Raw genomic sequence first — 27,790 nt, 5'->3', positions numbered from 1 at the left:
TTGCAAAAAATATTATACAAGTTCTTACACAGATAAACATGATAAATAATGTTAAATTCTTATGGTTTCTTTGCAAGGTAATCATGCTGCTTCAGTCAACTGAAGCTGTTTGAAACGTTAAAAAATGGCAAATACAATTTTTGGGGTAGAATTTTTATAGGTCACGTTGTTTTTGTCTTTTTTTAAAAAACAAAACCTTTTAGTCTTTTACTAAGTCTATTAACCTTGCAGGTTGTAGAGTGCAGTTCAACTGTGGACAAGAAACCAGTGAGGTGAGAGGTGGGGAGAAAAGCAAAAATAAATAACTGCAACATGGATGGAAGTTAAAAATGAGTGCCTGGTTGGTATAACATGCCAGATTCTTGCTTTAAGTTAAAACAAACAAACAAGAAAACAAACAAAACCCACCCAAACTAAACCCTTAAGGTTCTTCTGAAGTATAGCTGAAAATTTTGTTTTACAAGCTTTCCCATCTGTCCCTACTTTTTACTTACTACTTTATAGGGGCATTTGGGGGCAGGGTGAAACTGGAGGAGAATGTACTGTGTCTGTAGTGCTCTCCAACACAAAGTGCTATAGGAGGCAATTCCTAAATTGGGGCAACCCCTGACTTTCACAGGCATCATACTCAGACTGTGAATTACAGTCTAAATGATTAATCCATTTTTAAAAATAAAGCTAAGGAAAAATAAACTATTTTTCCTCCATAGGTTAAAATTTTTGTACTTTCTTTGAGATGTTCCTGAATTTCTCTTTTTTATAGCAAGGACTTGAAAACTAGCCACCGTCTGCCCACTCATTAAGTTTCTCCCTATTTCTGCAGCAAAGAGTGATACTCCAGATAATAACCAAGGCAGTTTCTCTCCAGGGTAGGTTTCATCCTAAGTACTGAGTGAGATGGAAGACCTATGAAAAATGTGCTGTTAAAATATATTATAAACCACTGAATATAAACAGTTAAAATGTATGATAGGAAAGAGCAGAAGGTACAAATTGTATCAGCAACTTCCTTCTGATATTTCTTAATTTCTAATATTAGCCACCCTTAATATTTTTCTTGTGTAATTTTTATAAGGCCGTCATTACTGTTAAAGTTGCTGTCATGAAATACGGTTGAGAGAAAGAACTGTAGGGTTTGGAAAAGAATTAGAAATGGCGTACAAACAATAGGAACCACAATTACCTTGCCAAGGATTAAAAAACATGCTTGGGTTGTCATTCTTCATGCATCACAACACAAGTCCTCACAGCGATTGCCTAGGGTTAGGAAGAGATGTCCCTTTCATTACAGGGATCTCATATCCAGCTCTGAATTCTTTCATATGGTACTGTTCAGTATAACCACAAGAATATCATGTTAGATAGACCATTAGTCTGATTCAGCATGTCAGCCTCTGTGTTCCCTGTCTCTGTGCCATGTAGCCAAGGCAGAAACTCTGCTTTATTACCTAGTGATAAGGAAACCCTGAACTCTAATAGCTGTATCTTAAAGGAAACCAGCCATGAAAGAGCATGCCAGCTCTTGATTAATAACACATGCAATTTCCCTTCCAGGCCTCTAAGCAGAGGACTTGGCAGCTGTGTGTAGTTGTTATGATATGAGAAACACACAGTGTATTAGGAGACTGCACCGGAATGAGATGTGAAAACTTAGGGGGAACTGGAACATTATCACAGAATCTATTGAAAGAAATAGTCTGTACAATTCTAGAAGTTATATTTAGGAGACAACAAGGTAAACGAAGAAACCCAGATGTCACAATGTAAAAAACAAACAAACATACAAATGAAGAACTGAGTTTATTGAATCAACTGTACAGAAAAAGATCAATAAAGATTTTGCCAGAGCCAACCTCCAGAGAAGTAAGGTCAGTTATTATTAGAAACTAGCTCTTTGACTCAAATATCTAAAATATTTTATTCTGTACTTTTGTCATGAGTAGATAGTGAAGACTTTATCTTGCAACATGACAACAATCTTATAAAAATAAAACCATTGTCATCTTCACTCCAAAATGTCACTGATAACTTTTTAAAATATATTTGACTCTCTATAGTTAAGTTATTGTTCAAACTAGTGTTATTGCTTACTGGCTATGTTCAAATCTTCAGAAACAGTGATCAAAATGGCAATGCTGTCTCTGGCATGCAAATGTTTTAGCATTTTTAAACAGTCAGCCATATAATCTTCTACGAGGTACGATAGCCTAGTTTCAAGGGCACAGTAGGCAGATATCCCCATCTGCTTGCTGTTTTGCTGTTCTGCATGGGCACAGAAGGGGAGATGGATCATCTTTTACAGCACCTAGCTCTAAGGACTGTCTTCCTACACTGTTTAGATATCCAAACCTGTTTTGGATTCCTCTCTGGAGCCTGTCACCTAAAAGATATAGTACTAACTTTTAGATGCAAAATTCAAACTTTATGTAAGCTCTGAGATTCTTGCCCCTTGAGTTTCCCCAGGCCAGATATGGTTTGGTTTCTCTCTTTTTTTTCTCTGACACCTGGTCATCTCTATCTACTCAAGATCCCAAACTGATAAATCTTCTGAATATAGACAGTCCCTTATGACTATCCATTTGAGAGCTGAATAAGACTCAGTAATTTTTGTGTTTGTTTTCTTAAAATCCCAATCACATTCTGGTTATATGACAGTTTACTTCATGTAAAATCTTGTTGACTTTTGCAGCTCAAACTCCAAGAAACTTAACCCATTTCTCTAGCTGCAAAAAGAGGAAAAAAGTCTCTGTTATGTAACACAGGTTTTTTTATCACCTGATAAAGTTTTGGGTTTCTCCCAAAGTAGCATTCAAGGGTCATGAATTGCACCTTATTTACTCATGCTTGTGCTATTGGATACTGAGATATTAACATGAGTTTTCAAACTGTACATAGCTCTCTATGGGAGACATCAGCAAATACATCCCAAAGCAGTATTTCTGTGATATAGTGCAGCTACATACAAAACACAAGCTTTTAATATGAGTGGAATTTCACCTTTTTAAAATGTCACTCTTCCCTGCAGAAAACTCATAAAATGATGCAGTTTTTGTTTAGTAGGACATATCAGAGGTTAATTTTTTGTACTGATGAGCACCTATGGTCTAAAAATCAGGACCTTTGTAACACTTCCTGTTGCGCACCTAAAATCGTTAGCAAGTCATAAAAAAATATCTTCTTTCCCAGCATGAAGTGAGTTGCAAAAATGAAACCGTTGCTGTCATAGCTACCATCACATGATGGTGGCTGTGTAAAATATTAAAAAAGAATTTGATCATAGTTTTGATTTTTAATTTGTCATAGGCCTCTTAACCTTCTGTAACACATTGTGCTTGAGGATTAAGGCCATTAGTCTAATAACTATAATTATTCATAATTATCCTAATAGGGGATATTAGTTAATGAAATTTCATTTCAATGTTCTTAATATATTCAATTAATGCAATATTTATGTCAGCTTGAAAAACAGAAGCATTTTGCAATGCTTCTAATTCTTAATGACTTACCAAGAAGTATTAGTTTAATAGAAGTTGCCAAAATATAATCATATGTGACCTCTCAATGTGCCATAAATTTACCTTACACCAGTCACAGTAACATAAGGAAATATGAAGACCTTTACACCTCTTCCCCTTAATTTTGCTGAAAAGAATTTTTAAACATCCCTGGTTGGCACTTTTGTAATGGTTTATCTTTCTTCCTAAATTCTTTCTTTTATTACTGCCCTACCAAGTAATTCAAATATTATTCAGTCACTAGTGTCCTTTCTTCACCTATGGTCCCTCCCTCCCTTTCTGGGAGATGGCCAATAAACCCAAACAAGTTGAAAATTTCCAATACCAGAAATAGAACACAGTGAGAAAAGGATCCCTATATCACTATTGCCTCTCAACAGCTCTGGGCTCAGGGAATTCATGTTTACATTTATGAAACAAGCACTTGAAGCAAACTAGCACACGTTGAATTCTAAGTGCTAATTGAATGTTTGTGTTGATTTTATCATAGAAAAACACAAAGTTTTAAAGAATACTTTTATTTACTAGTTTCAAAGACCTTATGGGGTCAGGTTTTCTGTTTAAATCTATTGTAGTCTTTCTTTTACTCCATGCAGAAAATCAGCATGAAGCTTTACTATTGCTGTCATAACTCGGGGCCTAAAGCATTGTAAAGAAATCTGCTTTGAATTTACAGAAATATCCTTACCTGTGAACAGAGGCAGCTCTAACCTTGGGGAAAGTAAGGGAGGCCCATTCCCACCAGAACTTTATAACCCTCAGTAAAATCTTTCCAAGTCTAATTCCCCATCTGTTCTAACCATGATGATGCCAAACCATACTAGCACCAAGCCTGGCACCACAGCATGTTAGAACTGGAAGTGTACCTCGCCTGTGTATCTGCCCTCAAGTGGGGATCGCCAGCAGCTAAAAGGCCTTAGAGTTCTATGTTTAAGCATATTCAATCAAAAGAAGACAAAAGTGTAAAAAATGTGACAGAATCTCCAGGAAAAAAATTATTTCAGAGGAAAAGAAAAGGAATTTTTCATTGTTCTGAGTACCAGATTGAAGGCCCTTGTAAGCTTTGCTTTCTCCCTGAAGACAAAGAAAAATTGATAGGAGTCTTTCATCCTTTCAGCCTCGCTGCCATAGAGCCACGGATGCTTAGTCTGCCCGTCCCTGCTGAAAGCAGTAAATGGTCCAGGAACTTGGACCACTCATGTAAAAACTGAAACTGATAGCAGTCTTCTAGGTGAGCAGCCAGGGACCCATCATTTTCACTCTTTCCACCAGAAAAAATGCTTCCTTAGAAAAAAAAAAAAAAAGATATTTCCTACGAGAAATTTATTTTAACACAAAATTATCAACTACCTCTAAGCTTATAACACTTGTGCATGAACTCTGTACCAAGTAAATTTCATCTACAAGTTAAATGTCATCATACCATCCAGCATGATATTCCTAAAACCACCCAAGTAGGTTAGAAGCCAAATTTTGTTTTCAGTAATGACTTAAGCATTTATGATCTAGATACTCTGGAAATTTTAAGTCCAGGGTTTTCAAATATTTGGTGCTAAATATAAAATGTAAAAATGAAAGGAAAAAAAAAAGGAAAAAAAAGCAAACACTAAATTGAGAGCTGAGGCTTTTAAACCTTCTACAAAGATGGTTATGTCAAAAAAAGTTCCATTTTAAGGGCCTGACTTTTCCATGGGAATGGACTGGTACGGATTGATACCTTCGATATCTTATCTTTTGCTTTGCTTGTGATTGTTTTATGTCCTAAGCAAATTGCTAGAGGAAGCTGGTGAGCCCTTAGTTGCCCCTTCTCCCCAGCCACAAATTCCCACCCATTCCTTTATGCCAGCCCTTGAACTGCAATGGTTGTGTCCTTTAGTCAAGCAGGGAGTTGATGTACTAGGAGTTGATCTTTGATTGCTTCTTTTTTGTTTGATTAGTTCTAAGCTGTGTCAGCTCATTAAGGACATGGGAATGATCCATGACAGGATGAGGAGTGTGTAACTGCCCTGGATGCCCCATTTTGTGCACTGGAAATAAGATGGGTAGGGGAAAGAAATGGAAAGCTACTGAAATTCAGACTAAAATTTCACAACTGGCTTGTTTTTCTCGTCTGTACCTCTGCAAAGTTGCCTATCTTAAAAACTGAAAGATTTGGACTGCCCAAAGAAGCAGAAGGTTTATCTTGATGTAAATCATGTTTATAAGTCTTTCTTCTCCATATCTGTTATATAATTTTGTTACCCAGTATGGCTGAAATTCACTGTGGGAGAAAAAATCAGGAGTAATAACTGTAAGCTACTTCAGCCCTGCAAAAACCTTATCTTTCCTAAGCAATGCATGTCTAAAATCAAAGGTGATGCATAAGGTGATATAAGCAGTTGAAAGGCAGCCCATGCTGCCAACATTAACATACTGAAGAGCCATAATTTTAGTTTTTTTATGCATTTCATAAGTGTTCCCCTGAAGAAGGTTAAGCATGATAGTGTTATACACCTCATTCTTACGAAAAAAATAAAAATTCCAATGGGTTTTCAGCTGAAAGGATTCTCCACTATACAGTTTGACTTTTTTTTTAATTACTGAACAAGTAAACATACTTATACAGAATTCACTAAGGCATGCTTGAGCTTTCTCCACCTACCACAAGCCTAGCAACATTATGCACTAAAGAACCATTCTAGCTACCATCCAGAGATTCAGGAAAAATGAAGTTTGTCTTGAATGCTTATTTCTTGGGGTTTCTTACTTATATCATGCCTGCTGTTGAAATTTACCCTATGGGGAAAGCAATGTCCAAGCTAATGTATGTGCAAAGTGTCCTAACTCCATTTTTGAGGATTTCGGAGGGACTTCAGGAGCATTTAGCTTTGGGCTGTCCCTCCATTGGGAAGAGCGCCTTACCCAAAGAGAAGCTTTACGGTAATTATCATCATCCTGGATTTTTACAAACAATACACACAATAATGAAGAATGCTTTAAAATATTGCCCTAATCATTATTAATTCCTTTGGTATTTATGGTAATAATGGTAATTATGATGAACTTGTTTTTCAATAATGTGAGTGCTTCTGGAACTCCACATTAATTTGTAACACCATATTGAAGTGTTATTCAAGAAGGATATTACACACTATATTTTTTAAAGGTTTGCAAACTCTTTAAAAACAAAGACCTCCTGAAGAAAAAAGCACTTTTTTCAACTGAGGAGATTGTTTGTGTTTGATTAAACCCATAGTTTCTGCTGAGATTTAACAGTGATGAAAACTGACAAGGTTGAAGGGAATAAGCTGAGGCTCATGTCACAAGGAATACATACAGAGAGAAGAAAAATCTTGTACTTTTCAAAGGCATTTGCTTAAATCATTTTTGCTTTCATTTTACCCCTAGTGACAACTGCCAGATTAATGCCACTGGAAATTAAAAATTATAAGTTTGTTCAGTATATAAAGAGTGCCGGCTTCTCCTAATGTTGACTGTATCTGATTGAAAGACTGATTTATAATGAGACTTGGGTGATTCAGTTTGCATATCTGTTCTGGTGTATCATCATCACTGTAGTATCTTTACTAATGATCGGGGTGTTACAGATGTATTAGTCCACTGTGTTCACAGTATGCCAATTTTTTGTAAATGAATAATTTAAACTGTAATCCTTCAAACTCCTAAATTTATCTACCTATGTGGTTTATTTTTCCACTTCAGCTGCCTGTTGCACTTAGGCCTGAGCATCTTCCACACAGGTGAAAGGCCAAATCTACACTAGATATGTGGTTTGCTCTGCGTTTTTCAAAGCTTCTTTTAAAATCTCAGCAGGTGTTGAGATCTGCTTTTTGCACCCCATCAGCACAGGACTATTGCTCCATATTGTTTCCCCTGGCAGCAAGGCTGATGTAAGTGGCTCCAGTATCCTGCCACTCATTCTCCCTTCAGAACTGCCTGGTGAATTTATATTATTTAAAGCACCTCCTTTATTTTTGCAGTGTTATTATCAGTGCAGCTGATGGGAAGTCACAGGGGTGGAAATCATCGGCAAGGGGAGAAAAAGCTGCTTAAGTCAACTTTGCTGCCCAGGGAAAATGGAATGATTGGTCTTAAGTTTATGTACCAGTGAAATTCACTGAGGGCTTAAATTAAATGGGATTTAAGTAGTGCATAGGCTGCTGTGCACAGGTGTTTGTGCCCTGGCAGGGAAAAACTGGTGAGAATTCATTTGGATTCAAAAATGCTGTCACTATTTTCACAACCTTTTCATTTTCACTTTTTGCAAACACTGGAGTTTGTGAACTTTATTATGCTAAAATACACATGAAAATCAATGAGCAAAATCAAATGAGCTTTGTTAAGCTCAAACTCTCTGTTATTCTAGACAGAGCACAGCTGGAAATCCTTTGAGCTTTGCTGGCTATTCCTCTGGAATAAAGAATGTGTAACCCCCCCCATTCTCACGGCTGTTGCTATGTGCCTCTGATTCCTGGATACTAGCTTCTCTCCTCTGAGCAACAGGCAAACAGACAGATCTCAACACAGCCTAAATGCTGCCAGCATCACACTGCTGCAAAAGGTACCTTTAAGCTCCCTTTTTTTCCCAACCCTTTCTTCATACGCTGCTTACTTAACCAGCTGCAGCTGTGGATACCTTCACGTTAATGGGATTGTGTGAGGAAAAGGAGACATGAGATGTAGGAAAAAAAAATATTGAGGTGGAAGATTTCCTATGAAAAGAAAGATTCTTTCATATCTTCCATGTGCTCAGTGGTACTAGAATGTTTCCTTACAAGGAAAGCTTTGCATTGACCAGTAAGTATATACTTCAAAAAAGACAAAAGCAAAAGGCAACAAAAAATCTTTAACCTGAGTTAGACAGCTGCCCAGAAACAACCATACAAAAACACCTTCACAAGGCAGAAAGTGAGCAAAAGATGGTAGGCATTTCTCAAAGGAAAGCTCTCCTGAATTGCCAATGTTTCCTACATGTTTATGTCTCCAGCTCTACAGCAAAACTTCCAGGAGGAAAGAAAACTTTCCACTAGATAGAAATAGTTTGTAACCTCCGATTTTGTTTATCATCACATCTATCATCATGGCAAAAGAGTGGTTTTTCAGGAGGTTCTTAAAGTATCCTTGTGTTGTATTGTGCAATAAACACCAAAATGCAAACAATTCTTGATTTACTCTAATGAATATTATGAACTTGAGTATTTTGTTCCTAGGTTTTACAGAAACTGACCACACTCCTGTTTGCTCATTTTTTGATACTGGGAAGAAATCAAAAGATTCCTAATCTTGATACCCTCATCATCTGAGGATATTTTCCAAAAAGCCAAGTGTATTTCCCTGAATAACTGCATTCAATTAAAATGGGTTGAGAATATATTTTTTAATAGCTTTACGATTTGTATATGTCGTATGAGGTTAGACAGATAGATAGATAGATAGATAAAATTATTTTCTTTCATACAAATACATGCAAAACCCATGGCAAACAAATGTCAAAGGAGAGAACAAAACTGACTGTAAAGGCAGAAAAATTGTGTATAAATAAAAGCTCAAAACGTCAATTAATAAAGGTAGCAGGTTTTTTAGAACTTTCAAATTTGTGATTTTTTCTACAAATATATGATCTTTTTCTAACTCTCAGTAATAGAAAAATATTTTTAGATTAAATTATAACCCAAAGAAACATTGAATATAGAGTGAGAAAAGAAGTTAGCAGCTAAAAAAAGAAGACATAAACCACTAATTGCTAGTATTTTGGTATATTGTGGTATTTCTCTGTCTTATAACATAGCCTTCCAAAGTGAATGTGATTATTACTGGTTGTTTCAAAAGAGGTTTTCTATGTCCCATAATGCCAGTGAGATTTTTGATTGCTGTATTCCTTTCCCACCTTGCCACCACTGCTTTAGGTTAGTGTTACCTCTGTATTAACTTTCTTTCCCATCAGGTTTTTTTTCTTACTGTAGTTTGATAAGCTTTACATTTCAGCATCTTTTGCATTTGTATTGTAATTTTTTTGTTTGTAAACAAAATGGATTTTACAGTACCTTGCATTTTAATTTAAAATGTTATGAGAGCCTATCAAACTTTAAAAATTTGCTTTGAAAGTATGTTGAAATTAGCATTTGTATTTATCACTTCACTGTGCTGGTAATAATCAGTGGAACGAAATGGTAAACCACAGAAATTCATCTTTTATGGCTGAATAATTCCATCAAGAGTGAACAAAAATAGGCCGTTCTCTTCTTTAATAGGCTTTGAGATGCATCTGTCTTACAATAGACATCAAACCTCACCAGTCATATAAAAAATATTTATATTGTCATGATTTAGTTATTTGAAATATGACTTTTAAAGACCAAAAAGTTACTTATTGTTTTTGCTGCAGTAAATTTACAACCTTTTTCTTAATGAACTGCATAGGAATACAATTTAAATACTGGAAATGCAAAGAGAAATTTTTAATCATGAGTTTCATTAAATTGGATAAATGTTATCACGATAAGATTAGAAAGGAAGTAGGAGAGATAATCCCATAAAAAATAATGAAGTAGTACAAATAGATTAAAATTATTTACGTTTTTCCTAAACCAGAGCACAAAGGAAGGAGTGTTTAGGGACGTATTGCACCTTATGATAACGGATGTGTTACCACAATGCATGGACTTTCTAAAGCAGCGCATTATTTGTCACTTAGAGTGTGTTTCTTTTCTCGAGGTGAAGCATTTTCAGCCCAGAACTGCAATCTTTCAAAGGTTTGTGTAAACTCAGCATTATGCGCTAGCATCTTTAGAACAATCATACAGCTAAAAAAATATCAATTACTGCTCTAGACCCCATGTTTGAAATGAGTGCCTTGATGTAGAGCCTTCAGTGAAGTCAGAGATCAGAAGTGCATCTTGTCTTATACTTTTTCATTTGAAAAATTAGAACATGAAAAGAAAACGGAGAATGGCAGGGACGGAGGGCAGAAACAAGACTGTTACTTCTATGGAAAATACATGAGAGAGTGAACCTTGCATGAAGAGGTATTGAATAGCCTCACTCAGCTCCTCATTCAGTCTGTGTGACCACACCAGACTGAGTTAGAGATGGGATGAAATTTTTCAAGATGATCTGCGCAATGTACTTGTTAATTCAAGACCAGTATGAGTGATTTTTCATATTTAGTTTTAAACTCTGTAGCTGACTTGTGATCCTAGCAGCGTATGCTGGTCTGAAGAGTTATATAGGAACATGGCAAAAGATTTGACGTTGAAATTCATAGACGCCAAGCCCCAAACGTGGGCTTTGAGGAGGCAATTTTTAGCTAAGGAGGGGGAAAAAGGACTGCTTTCTTAGAAAGACAATAACCTTAGCCTAGTCATTACCCACTCACAGCTGCAGGAGCTCTGCCAACTGTTGAAGAACTGGCAGTGAATTTCCCCCCTCCCCTGCCAATTCAGGCCAAGTGGGGATCTGCTGAGGATTTGGCCATGTCACGGGTGCAACAGATAACAGGTTGGTGCCAGCACAGGACTGTGCTGCAGGAAATCTGCTTCCGTTTTTTCTCCCTTTTCTCTTCCTCATTTCCTCTCTCCCCGTGCAGTTTATAGCACGTGCCAGCAGAGCTTGTTTAGTGAGCCTTTAAATTCAGTTTGGTCTGATCATTTCTTTGCAAACCTATTCTAGGCACTTGGCAGATTACAGTCATGAAGTGTTGACTGTGGAATGGTTTAATCTCTAACCGTAGCCCCTCCAGAAATGTTGTTTTTGGAAATGATTTTTAGTACAACAGATGACTAGGGTAGATAAGAGACCTTTTATGCAAAGGTCTCCTTTATTACACACATCTTAAATATTTGTTCTCAAATATTACATCTGATGCCAAGTCCTTTGTGACACTTCGTTGCTGGTGCTCAAGAGAAATACTGCTTTAGCTGAAATCAAATGGAAGGGGACGTGATATCTGTTGTTTACTTGAAAGATGAAAAAAAACCATTTGTCTCCAAAACAAACTGATCCATTTCCAGCTTCAGCAGGACGTTTTCAGATTTTTTGATTTTTTGTCTCGGAAAGGCAAGGAAACACAGTATATAAAAGCCAATAGTAACTTCCTTGGAGACTTCACTATCTTTCAGGTACAAAAGACTGAATTCTTTTTAAATGGAATGGTTTTCAACACTTTGGAAGGACCAGTCAACAATACAGAGTGGAGACTATACCTGCAGGAAGCCATTTTAAAGTAAATGTGCAGAAAAATTATCAAAGCTGGAGTCTGAAAGTAGGCAATGAATGTTATGTAGGAGAACATATCATAAAGTTTTTAAATATAAGTGGCCAGCCAAGAGCTCAGCTACAGTATGGGGCCCATTTCTAGTACTGAACTCATGACTCCAAAAGATATATTCTTTTATACATATTGAATATGTTAAAACATAACATATGGAGGGGGGATAGTCTTTTTTTTTGAACACTTGAATAACTACATATGCCATATGAGATGCCAAGAGACCTATACCTGACATATGAGCTTGTTTAATACCACTGAGATGTATGCACAATCAGCTAAATGATTTTTTTTAAAATTGCTAGTACTTCTTGATACCTTGCCTGAGCTCCTTAAAAAAGATTAATTGCTTTATAGGGAAATATCCATTTCCTTCTTCCCAGAAAATTAGACCCTTATTGAAAAACCTAATTTAGAAGAAGCCAATTATTTCTCAAACTAAAATGTTTATATTATAAATCTATTTTACCTTATGTACTTTATAAATCTAGTGATACTTAGGTATAAGAATATTTTTTAAGACAAAAAGATATATTTACCATAATAAAAAAGCTGTTTGAGATCACAGCTACTGCCTTAGTACAGAAGCAAACCAAAGAGAACAACTTATATGAGAAGTCATATCTTCTACCAGTGTCTACCATCTTCCTAACTAATACAATACTTTCATACTGAAAAGTTTTTGAGCTTTTTTTTTTAAAGTTACTTTTTCTTTATTTTAGGATCTTTTTGCTGTAGCTTACTGTGCTTTGCTGTTACTGTCAAGGGAACTGCTTATCTAATAGGAGAAAATTGTACACCTTGTGAGCTTTTCCATGCATCAACATTCTACTGGCTCAGAAATTAAACATGATCACAGGATTTCTGTCTCTGAAACTCCTTTGCTTTTTGTGACCAATGTAAATATGAATAGTAAATAAATTCATGGGAAATTTATTTGTTAGAGAAATCACTGTAATGTGGTTTTGATTCATAATAAGAAATGTTAATATTTCCAATAAAAAATAAGTGGAAAACATTTGTTGTATTTAATTAAGCATTTTGGAATGTGTTGCAACTGCTGATACTGGTTTAAATTGACTTTCAGCTAATGACGTTAGAAAACTACTTAATTCTGATTACAAAATTAGAGACTTTACAGTCTAATGAATTTTTAATAAAGCTTCTGTGTATCATTGTATGGGCTTGCTCCTTAATGCATGAGATGGAGATAACATTCCTCATATTCCATTTGATTCCCTATTTCAGGGAAATGATAATAAGTCAGCTGAATATTTGCATTTCCACCTTACTCTCCTAAGAATAAGCTCTCTTTAACACATAGGACAAAATTCTTTCCTTAGTTACACCTCTACATTTGAAAAATTGATGCATGACAACCTGATTTGTTCTTCAGAAAAACATGTTCATTTCCTAAGTCACACATACAAAATGCCACAGAGTGCTAAATATGTAGAGTAGACTCAGATATCTCAACATTACTTGCCTTAAAAACAGACAGGTATTTTTAGTTGACTCAATTCTTTGCATTATCAATGAAAAGAGGTAAAATATTGCAAAGAGCAATTCATCTGTTGAATATCTATTACCTGTACATGTGTTAGATACCACTTCTAACTCACTGGTTATGTTTTAAACTGCACTAAAAAAAAAGCAGGGTATCTATTTCCAGATATTGGAAGTAACAGGGATGAGGTAATGTGATCTACGGAAAAAGAAAATAAGTAAAGCTTCATATCTTCTCCCTGCTCAAGCACCCATGGGGAAACTAGGCACAATATGATGTTTTGTTTAGGATTTTTTAGAAGAGTAAAGGGAAGGGTTATTTGGTATTTGACTTCATTATTTCTCTCACGCCCGTTTCAGAAGGTAAAACACTGGGCCTGCTGTTGCTGAGAATGCTGACAGTCACAAGTGTTGAAGTACAAAGCTGTACCTCTACAACATTGTGTGGGAGATATATATTTATTACCTGATCCTGTTGTTGTTTGTGTTATAGCCACAAGAAAGCCATAACATCTGCTTAATATTTACTTAAAGAGGGCAAAGTCATAAGAAGGGACATCTTTGCCCTTGCTTGATGATTTCTGGGCCCTTGCATGACTATTCCAAAACCATTTTAGATAGAAATGTACTCAATGCGCAGTAAAGAAAATTAGTTAAAGGGAGCATCAATACAGCTGGTGTTTCTTCCCTCCTTTTCCTAGCTTGCCCTACTGAATTTCTGTCTTGTCTGTGTTTCAAGATGCTGACTGAATGGTTGTGAACTCTGTTGTTTGATAACCCAGAGAATTCTGTTTGATGTTATGGAGTTATTTTTACGAAACTTTTTTTTCATGTTAACGTCAATCTAATAAAAATGTCTTAAGTGTTACATTAGAATAATGTAAAATTACTTAAGTCAGATATTAGAAAAAGGGCATTAGAGAAAGGTCAGAAAGGCACAGAGGAACATTTGGGAAGAAAACAAGAAAAATAGAGAGACTTTCCTAGCAATGGAGATGAGGACCATCCACGATCAGAAAAAGTAAATTAAGAGTTATTCAAAATATATACAGTAGAAAATGCAGGAGAGGATTCTTGCACAACTGAAAATAACCCAGGACTCATCCCTGGAACCAGAATTAACAGAAAGCTGCAACAAGACTGTGTTGCAGTTGCAAAAATTCTCATACTACCATGTAAAGTTTGAAGATTTAAAAATTGTTGTTTATGTTTATGCTTATAATGTTCACTGTTCCTCTCAATTACCCCTTAAAACCTAGTGTTAGGCCTGGATCTGGAAATCTGCTGAAATGTGTACCAAGATCACTTAATGGTCTGCATTAATTCTGGCTGCTAGGGGTTACATCTCCAATGCAGAGGTAACAGACAGTGTCCATGCCTAGGAAGTGTGTCGGAGAAGACAAGAAGTGAATCCTTTCCAAAGCCTGCTGCACACAGTGTTGCAAGCAGGGCTCTCAGCCACGAAGTATCCGTGTGGACTGGTTTTACCATCCACCAGGTAAAGAAGCTCTATGCCCACAGCCCCCTCAAATGAAGTTAACCGATGAGTCTTTGTGTCAAGCTCATACAAAAGGAATGGAGAACTTAATGCAAAAGTGAACAGGAAAAAAAAACTCTCTCTCTCCTGTCTTTTATGTTGAGTAACACTACTATTCAATCTTTCTGGAGACACCAGCACCCAAAGTTTAGATGAGAATTTTGAGGAATTTTTTCTCTTATGTCTTCCCCATCCCTCAAAAGAGAAGGACAGAAAGGACAAGATGTAGATCTTAACTGAAAAATTGTCCCCTCCAGCCTTTTTGAATGGAACTGTATTTAGGTCTATCAGCAGGAATCAGGTCCTTGGTGTAATGGGCTGATTGTTTCTTCAAGTCCTAAAAGAAACAGTATGCCCTCTTACCATACAAACTGGAGTTCAGCCAGATATGTAACCAGTGATTAATGTTGCTCAACTTGAACCTGAAACTGGTCAGCCTGCTGCACTTTATAGCAAAACTTGTAGGCAAAGAGGATATATTTTATTACAGGGCTGATGCATTTGGTGAAAAATCAGAAGATTTCAGTGCATACTAGTCCTTCAGATTTGGAATAGAAATATCAAACTTCTAAATAGCAGCAAATCTTATAAATACAATTGGAGAACAAAAGCTCTGAATTAAAATTGATCATGGTAATCAGAGCTAATCAGAAAACAAAGTACTGGTGGACTGGTAGGACGAAGAGATAAAACAGTTAGCTCTTGTGCAACCTGGAGAGATTTTATCTCGATTGGGAAAAATTATAGCATGTTATAAAACTGATATTTCCACTGAAGTCTATGATTTTTAATGTACAGCGAGTGACGAATTTTAGTTCCCAGGCTTGTCTTTTGAACTTACTTTGTAGATGTCCCTTGAGACATCCTGGACTGAGAGGTCAAAGATTGTTGTGAAAAATATTCTTCCAGCTGTGACTGGGTGTCTCTATTGTTTATTGATTATGTGGTTTTATTGTGGTACATTGTGTTTGATAGAGTTCATCCATTTAGTTTCTAGAAAAGCTTTTAATAAACTGGACAAAACAGATTGCATTTTGGAATGTGTACGTGTAAGATCATGGATTTTCGTCCTCTAGCTTCATCAAGGTAGTTGGTGGTCCTCAACAAGATTTTTTCTGCTGATGATCTTAACAAGAATTGGAGTTATGAAAAGGCTGGGAAAGTACAGGTTGTAATTCATCAAATGTTTTTCCATGTAGGTTTCAGTACACAGGGGTCCTCATAATCTTGAATTTAAGAGTAGAAATTTAGGCTGCAAAAGCACTCAAGCTACTGCATCACTATAATTTGTTTTGAGGTGTAGTTGCTACAAAGACTGCTATTAGATTGTGACAGTGCACAGTCACACAAAAAATCAGTTCAAAGATTAAGAGAGATACTTTATTTACTGTTAAAAGCATCAGAAATTTCAAGAAAACAAAATTTTGCTCTCTGAGATGTGATGATCCAAAGACATCAGATTTGACTTTGGTGTTTAAGAGCATGGTTGCATGAGCTTTCTTGATTTCTGTCATATAATGTCATATCTCTGGAATTTAATTTTCTTACTTGCATTCAGAAACTGCATGTGAATTGCAATAAGTCATATTTATTTTAAAATTAAGGCTCAGTTTACTTCTTGGAGAGTCACCCATTTTCCCATTGAATGTATTTCCAGATTTAAAAAGTTACGTGCTGTTTACGGTGACTGTGTGCACCAAATGCAATATTTTAGTGGGTGCTGCTACGGTGCAAGGAATTTTTTTAAGCAGAATTTATACTTTCAAATTCAGGCTAATGGCTAGTTGTGCACTCAGCATATGGTTTTCACAAAGTGCTGACAAAACTCTCCTCCCACTAAAGGAAATAGAAGTGTTTCTGCAGACTTCAGCAGAAGCACGCTAAAGCTAGGCAGAGGACTACAGCAGTAGCTAACTAAGGTGCTATACTTCTTAACAGATGAGACACAGCTACATGACAATGCAAAACCATTCTCACTTGCAGAATTACTGTATAAATTAGGCTTGTGCTTAGGGCTTACAAAAATACTGCTCTCAGGGGGTGATCTAGCACAGGTGAAGTCAAGGTGTTGATATCAGCAGGACTGAATCCTCACTGCATGAAAAGCCATGAACGCAGTCCATTTTTTTTACCCACCTGACAGCTGCTCCATGTCTTAGAACAATGATGTCATTTTCTTGCTCAAGTAGCTCTAACTAAAAATTAGAATACCAGTGAAAACAAGCGCTATTACTGTTTCCAGTGTGTATGTAAAGCTGTTAAATTTGTCAGAGAAGGGATGAGCTAGTAAAACTGCGTTAGGCATCGAGATCTGTACCAGCATTCTACAATAAACACTGAGAATGGCTGTGGTTCTATAGAAATATGGACTTACAAGAGAGGCACTGCTTTAGTCAATAAACTCTATTTGCTGTTCTGTCCCCTATAAAAAACAAAATAATTTAGTGAGTCTACACCCAGAGCTCTTATCCTTTTCTCTGGCTCATCTAGAAATCTCTGTAGCTGCTGAGGCAGTACTAAACAGACCAAAAGATGCTCGTCTGTAAGAACTGCCTGGACAGGGAGGTACTGAGAAGTCTCTGGTCCATGCTCTCTTCAGCCAGTTGCACTCCTTGTCCTTTTTCCCAAAGAAATTAGGTCTGCTGCTGCTGCTTCTCCTTTTTCTCCTCCTTCTTTCCCTCTTCCTTCTTCCTGTGCTGTGGAGTCAAACCCACCTTCTGTTGGTAACTACTGTTCCTGCCTCCCTTCAGTTTAAAAGAGTTGCTTTTTTTACTACAAATGAGCAGAAAAAGTCCTCTGTATTTCTCAGGGTCTGTATTCTGTTTATAATATGATCTCATATTAATAATACATGTAGGGTTTTTTATCAACTCATCTACTGGAAAAAGAAAGCAGCAGCTCCAAACAGTTCCCCAGCTGAAACTGGGAATTAAACTACAGCAATAAACTGCATGAAAATAATTCTCACAGGTCAAAGGGGGTATTCACAAGGTAGAGGCTAATCAGGCCTCAGTATCATAACAGAGACACTAATTGCCTGATTTTCAGTGTCACTGGGCACCTGCACCTCCTACTGAAGTGTACGTTACTGGCAGAAGAACAACATAATAAGAATGTATGGGGTAGTTTTCCTTTAGGATGTGGAAGGCTAAGAAAAAATGTACAGCAGCAGACTATGCTAGCAGAAATAGTTTATTCCAATGTACTCTGAGTTTGCCATTTTGTTTTAATTCCTGTTTGTAAAAGTGGTTAAAATTCATAATGTTTAATGACCAAGACTTTGTTGGTACAGTGGGCTCAGTAAAACAATGCTGAAATTAAAGCTAAAACCAATGCAGTGTAAGCTGTAAGTCATATATGAGAAAATGCCAACCAACCCAGCTCAGATTTTGAGAATGCCCTGTGATAAGCTGCATAAAAATTTCCATGGAAACACAGACAGTTGGCCTTTTAACAAGTAATCCGTATGTTGAAATATTAGCATATCATTTTTTTAAAATGGACAAATGAATGAAAATTATGTTCAGTTTGTGTACAATAAAATAGAATTGGCCTTGATTCCACAAACAAATCATGTGCTGCAAACAATTAATCTGGATTTCCTTCTGTACTATAAAACTCTAATCATTTTCCCAGACATTTCAATGAAGCAATAGTTCAGAAATTTTTCATTTTCATGTCCTTTTGCAGTGATAGATATTGAAATAGAAATATTTAACATTGGTTTATTTTAATTAAAAACTAACTTATACAATATTTTTATTACTTATGTAGCATAGTCTGGCTTAGTTTGTTGGATACCTTTAAATATAAATATGTTTCAAAGCAAATGAAAAGCAATATTCAGTCCAATTACAGTATTTAAACAGTTTTACTGTTGGAATTACAATAATAAAACTAAGAAGTTGCTAAACTGCAATTCTGAGTTACACTGTATTCATTGACAGAGACCTGAATGATGCCAAAGAAGAATATATAAGGAACAAGAATATATAAGGAAAAAAAATAAATCTAATTTCCAAACATAAAGAACATCAGCTACTTTTTAGACCCTCCTACCTGCCTCCTGGTTTGTGACAATGTATTTGTGCTCTATCTGGATGTGCTAAAATTTGCTGCATTTATATAAACAATTTTATTTTGCTGATGCTAACTCTAGGGAAGGGCAAAACACATTAAACTGGTATTTATTATTATTAAGCAGCTTTTGGAATTCTGGAAAAGAAGGGAAGGGAAGGGAAGGGAAGGGAAGGGAAGGGAAGGGAAGGGAAGGGAAGGGAAGGGAAGGGAAGGGAAGGGAAGGGAAGGGAAGGGAAGGGAAGGGAAGGGAAGGGAAGGGAAGGGAAGGGAAGAAGGGAAGGGAAGGGAAGAAGGGAAGGGAAGGGAAGGGAAGGGAAGGGAAGGGAAGGGAAGGGAAGGGAAGGGAAGGGAAGGGAAGGGAAGGGAAGGGAAGGGAAGGGAAGGGAAGGGAAGGGAAGGGAAGGGAAGGGAAGGGAAGGGAAGGGAAGGGAAGGGAAGAAGGGAAGGGAAGGGAAGGGAAGGGGGAAGGGGGAGGGGGGAAGGGGGAAGGGGAAAAAGTAATAGTAATTTTACACTCCAGTTCAATCTAACCATTGGTCACACTCCTCTGTAGAATCATTTTATAGTTTCATTCAAGATTATATCTGAACAGATATGTTTGCAGAATATTTGCTTTTGGTACTCCTCAATTTAAAAATCATAGAGAATTAAGAGGCCTTATATTCCATCAAATCCACATGCCTCATAACACTGAAATCTTACAAATGGGGGAAGAAACTAAAGATAATAACAAGGGAGAGCTACGCCTAATTCATTCATTCTATGAGTGAGCTTATAATAGTCTTCCAAAAGACTGTAAAATCACATATATCACCTTTGCAAAAAAATGCTGCCCCTTCTTCCCACACAGATAGCTGGGAATGGTTCAGTAGTGAATGTAGCCTGACTTTGTCCCTTCTGTGCTGCAGAATTTACTGGAAATTCTCTACACTCTTCCTGCAGCTTCTTCCATCCAAGAGCATAAGAGGGCTGCAGAGAAACTATCCATTCCTACACACTAGATCACAAAATTGCTCTCAGTCTGTTTATTTATTGTTGAAATTTAGATAATTTTGTGAGCAGAGGCTATGAAAAGAAAGAATGTGAATAAAAAACAGATGTCTGCTGAAAGGCAAATGTATCAAACAACTTTCTGTGAAGATAACCTGAAGGTAACATTCTTCTGAATAAAGTACTTATGAGTAAAAATATACATTGCTTACTGTATTCCATATACAGAGGATAGAAATGCAAAAGAACTGAGTTTTTTTTATAGTGCAAACTCCACTACTGTTACTTCTAATTCAAAAATTTGTGTATTCCAACTTACCACTTTGTGGCTAAAAATTCTTTGGAATGATGCCAAATAGCATTCATTTTCAACAAGATGTCAGAATATATTAGGAAGTCAAAAGAAAATATCTTCCTTTACTATTAGCGTAGTAAGTAATGCACAAGAAGAGCTAAAGGTTATGAAGTTACCATTCTTGGTTTGGGTGTTGGTTTTTTTTTAAAATATCTGAAAATGCAGCCTGCAAGCAAGAAAAGTCATTTGGGGGACAAACAACATTATCTGTTTCACCCGAGTTACAGCCCTGAGATGGACATATGTAACACATTCTTAGGCAAGTAAGCCCAGTAACTCATAGGTTTGTTTAAACATGTAAATACTCACATGAATGATAAGGTGTAGGACAGGACCTTTCTTTTCTTCTTTAGAACCACAGAGTCTAGTGTATTCCAAATATATTTTCATTATGGAACAAAACCAGATTTTCAGAACTTTGCTACCCAGTTTAAAGATGTTTTTCAAGCTGAAATACAGAACATAAGCTTTCTGTCTTTTTAGGAGAGAGCATTGCTTTGAATGGGTTTCTTTTTATGGTAAAACAGAATAAATAGTGATTTCTCTATCTAGATTCAGAACCTTCTGCTATTATTTTCCTTCAAGGTTTATTTTTAACTTAATTTTATCACACATGATTAATATACAACAAGGGCTAATTGCTTAGTCTCTTTTGAATAGAACATATTAGGAAAGAAGTTGGCTGAAGCCACACAGAACTGGCTTTATGAGTTAATTGTAGGAGAGACCACTCTAAGAGTTCCAGAGGAATTGTTTACCTTTTTTCTGCCAGAAGTGCTGTTATTGTTCTGCAGATCCCACTCTACAAGGGAATGAGAAAATGAAGCTGAGAGCATCTCAGCTTTGATCACTTTTTCTCTTCCCCACCTACATCTTTGGACTTTGGAGGCAAGGCAATCAACTGATTAAAAAGAGGGGCAGCCTGTAGGAACAGCCTTCCCCTCACCTCACCAGTGCCAGTTTTCAACATATCTCAGGCAGAAGATGGGCAGGACTTGCACTCTACAAACCAGTGCAGTTTTTGACCTTTCTTCTTATCTTACAGTCTATGCCCTTCTAATCCTGAAGGTGGATGCCATAACTCCACCACTGTTTTCATTCCCAGCAGGACAAAAAACATTAGCCTACCGATTCTCTTAATTAGTATATAGCTTTCAGCAAAGCTCTGAATAGTAGCATTTCATGCATTTTTGGATGAAATATGAACAATTACTGGAAATTAACATCATGTAACACCTCCATGACCAAAGTGTTGCGTGTACAAAAAAGGTGTTTTGAAGAAGCTCACAGTACCATACAATATGTTCACTGTAACAGAAGCAGAAATAGCTACTTGACCTCCCATTATGGGCTTTAAGTTATCAATAGAATTGGTTTGGCCAGCTTGCCTTACTGAACAAGTAACCTGAAAAATGTTTCAGGTCTAAGGTGTAATCTTTCTGGTAACTGGGACATTCAGTGTGATACTGACACAAAGTACATTGCACTTAGCCATACTGGCCAAGTGGATAGTTTGTTGGACTGTGTCTTGGCTTACTGGACAGTAAATCAGGAGCAAATGGCTTTTGCAAGGAAATATCTATTAAAAGGCCAGGAATGGTCTAATACAAACGAATCATACTGTTGAAATTGAATTGATACCTGTTTATTAGGTCAGGCAATGACTGATCAGTACAGTATTGTAGAAGATTAATTTCCATTTAATATTTTCATCTCAGTAAAAACTTCAAAGCAACATAATTTTTCCTCAAGAAAATAAAAATGTAATATCTTATGGTTCTCTTTAATCTAAATTAGGATTTTTTCTCCAGTGGTTGAACGAAAATTTTGCAGATGATGGCTGCATTAGAACTGCAGTAGTTTTGGGAATCCGGGTCAGGAGCTTTGTAACTTTGTGCACCCTTATCGTCAAGCAGGCCCCAAGAACAGAGCTTTTCTCTGTCTAACTTTCTTGGGGAGTTCAACCCCAACATACTTTTAGCCCTTACCCCTCACAGGATCCAGCCTCTCTAAAATATGATATTCAGTGGCCACTAGCTGTATTTTTTTTTGTCCCAGAAAGAAAGGAGAAGCAGCTTTCATAGAATCATAGAATCGTTTAGGTTGGAAAAGACCTTTAAGATCATCAAGTCCAACCATTAACCTAGCACTGCTAAGTCTACCACTAAACCATGCCCCAAAGCACCACGTGTACATGTCTTTTAAATACCTCCAGGGATAAGGACTCAACCACTTCTCTGGGCAGCCTGTTCTAGGGCTTGACTACCTTTTCAGTGAAGAAATTTTTCCTAATATCCAACCCAAACCTCCGCTGGTGCAACTTGAGGCCATTTTCTTTAGTCCTATCGCTTGTTACTTGGGAGAAGAGACCCCCACCTTGCTACAGTCTCATTTCAGATAGTTGTAGAGAGCGATAAGGTTTCCCCTTTCCTCTTTTCCAGACTAAACAATCCCAGTTTCCTTAGCTGCTCCTCATAAGACTCCTTTCCATTATGTATTTCTGCTTATTTCATAGAAAAGTTATCTGAGCAGTACAACATCCAGTTTCCATTCTATCTGCCTTTAGCCAGGCAGAGTTCAAAACAAATCTTCTGCATTTGAGATTTCCCCAAAATACCTGGCTCTCTGCAGCTCAGGCTAGGAGGAAAATGGAAAATTGGAACATTACTTTCTCAGTGTTTCTTGTGAAGATAGTTCCACTGTACAGAAGAGAGACTTTGGGTACAGACAGCATATACAAGCAGGACCATAGCTTTTAACTGAATGATACCTGATCAGGTTCCGATACCTGCTCCTGGGAACTTCCTGTCATTATTGTAAAATCCCCATTAGATATTATGTTATGCTACATCATCACAGTATGTAACAGGTATTAATTGATTAATTTTTCTAAAAATTCTGTGTAGAGATGCCATTGCTATCTTGTTTTCACAGAAAGGTAACTGAGGCTAATTAAAAAAAAAACAAAATCAAAACCCAATAATAAACCACACAAAACAATCAAAAAGCCCTTTCACTAATTTGGAGTACCTGGTTTATGATATAAGTAGTCAGATTCTTCAGTATCGTTAAGGTCTCCTGTATCAAAGTGTCACGTTTGGCACTTAAATAATGAAGAATACACAAATGCTGAGAAAGAATATGTTATTATCGTGTCATTGTACCCAGCATCATAAAAGCAAGCTATTCAGTTAAAGTTTCAATTTAATTTTTGAAAATACAGTTTAAGGAAAAAGTTAAAGCATGTTGCATGTGAATTCCCAGCAAAATTATTGGGAACTTTGCCCTCAATATCAACAAAGACAAAATGTCATTGATTTTTCCCAGGATGACATCTATAGATCTGTATATAAAGCATTATGAGATGTAGACCTTTTTTGAATGCAGAGTAAACTGGCTGTGAGATTGCCACTATTTTCCTGTGACAAAGATCTCACTGAAATTTGGAAAAATTCCTTTAGATTTAATCAGTTATAAATGTGGCATACCATCCCACTTCATCCACATTGCAGAAAGAGTTAAGATTGTATTGTGAGTGATAGCTTCAGTCTTTAAAGTAAGTTTAAATGTCAAAGACAATTAATATATTTTTTTAACTGAAGTTGATACAAATTATTAAATTTTCCAGCACAGAATACATTGCAAATAACTCTAGTCTCTAGGAAAATATTTCTTATAAATCAGAAACAGACAGTTTCCTGAAAAAATTTCCTTTAATTTTTGTAAGACTATATGTGCAGTACCCTCAACCTAACCTCTTCTTTTCAGCTTGGCTTTGTCAGAAAGAATTATTGACATTCTTGGAGACTGGCAATATTCACAGAATATACAGTAGTGTTTACTTTAAAAAATGAAACTGTTCAATCAAAGAAGGTAGACAGCTAGGACTTTCATCTAAGCCAAAGTCATCTCAATGGGAACTTTCCTGCCGTGCAATGCTCCGTATTCTAAATTGTTACCATGCTGTGCCTGTCTTCTTATTTTTAGGTAACAGATGCAGCTCATTGCTTGGAATACAATTTACGGATTTTTATAATAGAGGTATGAATTATTAATCTGCCTTTCATTTGTAACTTTTTGTGTATTGTAGCTTAGTAAATAATGATCAGGAAGAAATCAACAAGCACGCTATGGTATGTTTCCTAAAATCAAACAGGTATGAGAACAGAGTTAACAGACATAGTGACTAGACGGAGTGTGGGCTTAGTGACCACAGTAAAAATATGTATTTGCTGCCTCTTACGAGCAAATCATTTTGCTGAAAAAAAATATATTCAGTCTGAAAACCTTCAATATCTTTAGAAGAGTCAGCATCATTCAAGTGGTGTATAACAAAATTCTTCTGTAGTGTTTCATGTAACAAAACTGAAACCATGCCCTTATAACCATTTGAACAGATTTGATTGTGAAAGATTTTAAATTCTATATAGTGTATATATATATATATATATATATATATGGCCATTCAAAGATAAAAACATGCAAATTTTGAAGAACTTCAAACTAATTTTGCATTGTTTTCAGTCAACATAATTTTTTGGAATATCACATGCTATCATTATTGTTTATAAAATAACAATAAAAAATTATCAACTTAAGACATTTTCCGAGTTCCAGTTGAAAAAAACACAACACTCCACATTAACCTCAACACGCTTTGACTCAAGCCTTGACAAAGTAAAGGGAGATTCCAGAAATTTCTAGTATTTTTATAACAAACTTGTATAAATTGGAATTGTGTTAATTTATCAGTATTACCTAAATATTTTTAGGTAGGACTCTTGGAAACACTGAAAGACTGATGTTCCTTAGCATTACACATGCATACATACACGCATGCACATGTGTGCACATGTGCAAATACTGAAGTTTGTTGATGCAGGAACACCATAAGAGGAAAAACTCCTTCATAATGTGAAGTCATTAATAATATGTCATTAACGATATTCTGCACATGAAAAAAAGAAAGCAAGACCTAAACAAAACTAAAAAACAAACAAACAAACAAAAAACACCTTGGGATGTATGACAAATAAAATATAGCTGGATTCGTTTAATGCCACAGGTTGATTACAAATACAAGGAGATGAAAGAAACATAGACTTCTCAGAGATTTTCTCTAAGCATTTTAGGCTTTACTATAAAATAAACATAGTTGGCTATATTTTTTATCTAACATAATTTTAGCTATTGTAGCTTAAGGCTAATGTTTACTTTCCATTCCATACCACTTCAGACTCCAGAATTCACCATAGTGTTATTTTGTCATTTGAAATATATTTTCTATTTTCCTTTAATCTGTTCCATTGTCTAATGGGTAAGATCAAAATAACAAACAAATAAAAATTTTAATTGACCTCACTGTGAATGGAAGCAAAGTACTTGTCCTGCTAGTTTAACCATTGAGCAGATAATGAGTATTTTTTACATTCTATAGAATTCTATAACATCCTTTAATAATCTGTTAGCACATAGTAACATTATTATTTTGTGGTATTTTTATAGACTGTGATATTAACATAGGCTGATATGTAATGCATCTTTTGTGCAATTAAATGAGCACACCTCAGCTCTAAAGCATGGTGCTCTAACATTAGTAGACAACTTTTTTATAGAGGTCATTGTCAAAATTTTAAAACATTGACCACTGGGCTCAATTGTTTGCTGGTTTCTGATTGAGACTAGCTGTTGACCAATGAATTCATTTTCATTTCTGCTGTGTCCCTAACACTATATGGGAACCAAAATTGTTATGAAATTAGCAAAATGAAAACTGGTGCATTCAACTGAGTCTTACTGAAGCCAGGTTTTCAATAGGCATGGAAAAAATTTCTAAACACAAGATTTCCATACCGACAGGACAAGAATAATCCTGGTTACCAGATATCATGACAGAACTATATTTAACTATATATTTATAAATTAAGGCTTATAAGATGCTGCATATAAAATACTAAACAGAAGTGGCACTACAGTCCTTAAAACCTCTTCTGCCTTTTTGCTAGTCATACATTATTGGTAATGTCACAAAAAAGATAAGAATTTTTTAATGACCCCGAAAATATTTGGTATTTAGAGAACTTAAGCTCATATGTATCCCAATAGCAAATGAATACCTGTTCTTAGAATTCTGTCTTCAGGCAAGGACCTTTCAAAGCTGTTTTGCATTTTATTCATTTCACACCAAATGCATCTGATAATCTTTTCTATTATTTGGGGTTAGGAGTGCTTGAATACTCCCATAAGTTTAGAATTCAGATGTGCATGCATGAGTTGGGTACAAAGTTTGCGTATAATCCCCTCAGGGTGTTTGTATGAATTTCAGTGTGTTATATGATAGGTTCAGAGCAAGGTATGGATTTTCTGCATGACACTTTCCTACTTCCTCTTGCAAATCTTTACCAGCAAACTTGATACCCTCATTAAGCACTAACAGTAGCAAACTGTGGATATAGAAGGTACTAACGGAATTTAATGATCATGGCAGAAGACACACTGAAAGCCTTGAAATCTCTCTCTTCCAGACTTGGTGTTTTCTGGAGTTGGCATTAGCTTAAGGTTTGCTCTCAGTAGAGGAGCATCCCAGCTTCTTCAACAGTTACAAATCTATGAAGCATAGCAGTACTCTTCCCTCACCAATTTCCTTTGGCAGATTGTACCACGTGCTTTGTTATAAATTGCATGAAGTCTAAGCAGAGCTGCTCATTTCAGCTCTCTGTACTGGAAGATTGTCTTTGTGTAAGAGCAATATGTGACCACCACTGGAATCTTCAGCTGACCACTGTCTGAAGTTTATTTTGTGGCCATGAAGTGCTATAACATAGATTTAATGAATAACAGTAACTCACAGAACTTCTCTGATTATTCACAAATAGTCATTGCTGTCACACAGATGCCACAAGTAGTTTGAGACTGAGTAAAAGAAAGATGCCAGACTGTTCTTTATGCCATGGAACTAGTTCCTCGCTGGGCTGTTGAGAATCTGGTCAGCAATGCCCTTATGCTAAGGTTTCAATTTAGAGCTGCCTTCATTTAAAAAAATCAGAGAAAGTAGCAGCAGCAATGCAGACTTCCTTGTGATAAAGCATCACCTTCACAAGCTCACGAAAACATGCTGAAAATATGGCAGCATCTTTCTTTTTTTTTTTTCCTGGCTTACTGTGTTTCAATGAAGTTTAGTACTTGTCATGAAACATAGGAATTCCTAACTACATGAAAGAGTCCTAAGACCTTTCTAATCGAAATCTAATAGTTACCTTCAGCTCAGAAAAAGAGGTCTACAAGTTATCTATTGATCTACCAGCATAAAAAAAAAAAAAAATTTGTTTCCTTAATAATCTCCTTCACTGGAATTATTACCCTTAGCCTCATCAAGATTCTCTGCAAGATTTTGCGACTTTGCACAGGGATGTGACAATAGTAGTTCCCCAACTAGATATTTCATTAAAAATATACATGAATTATCAACAAGAATTGCATTAAAAGCTACACTGAAAAAGGTATAAAATGATGTGGAGAAGCTTCCAATTACTAATACCTTC

Source organism: Platalea leucorodia (assembly GCF_965183815.1).
Source record: "Platalea leucorodia genome assembly, chromosome: 6".
NCBI lineage: Eukaryota > Metazoa > Chordata > Aves > Pelecaniformes > Threskiornithidae > Platalea > Platalea leucorodia.
The sequence above is the reverse complement of the archived record's forward strand: the minus strand, read 5'-3'. Positions refer to the sequence as shown.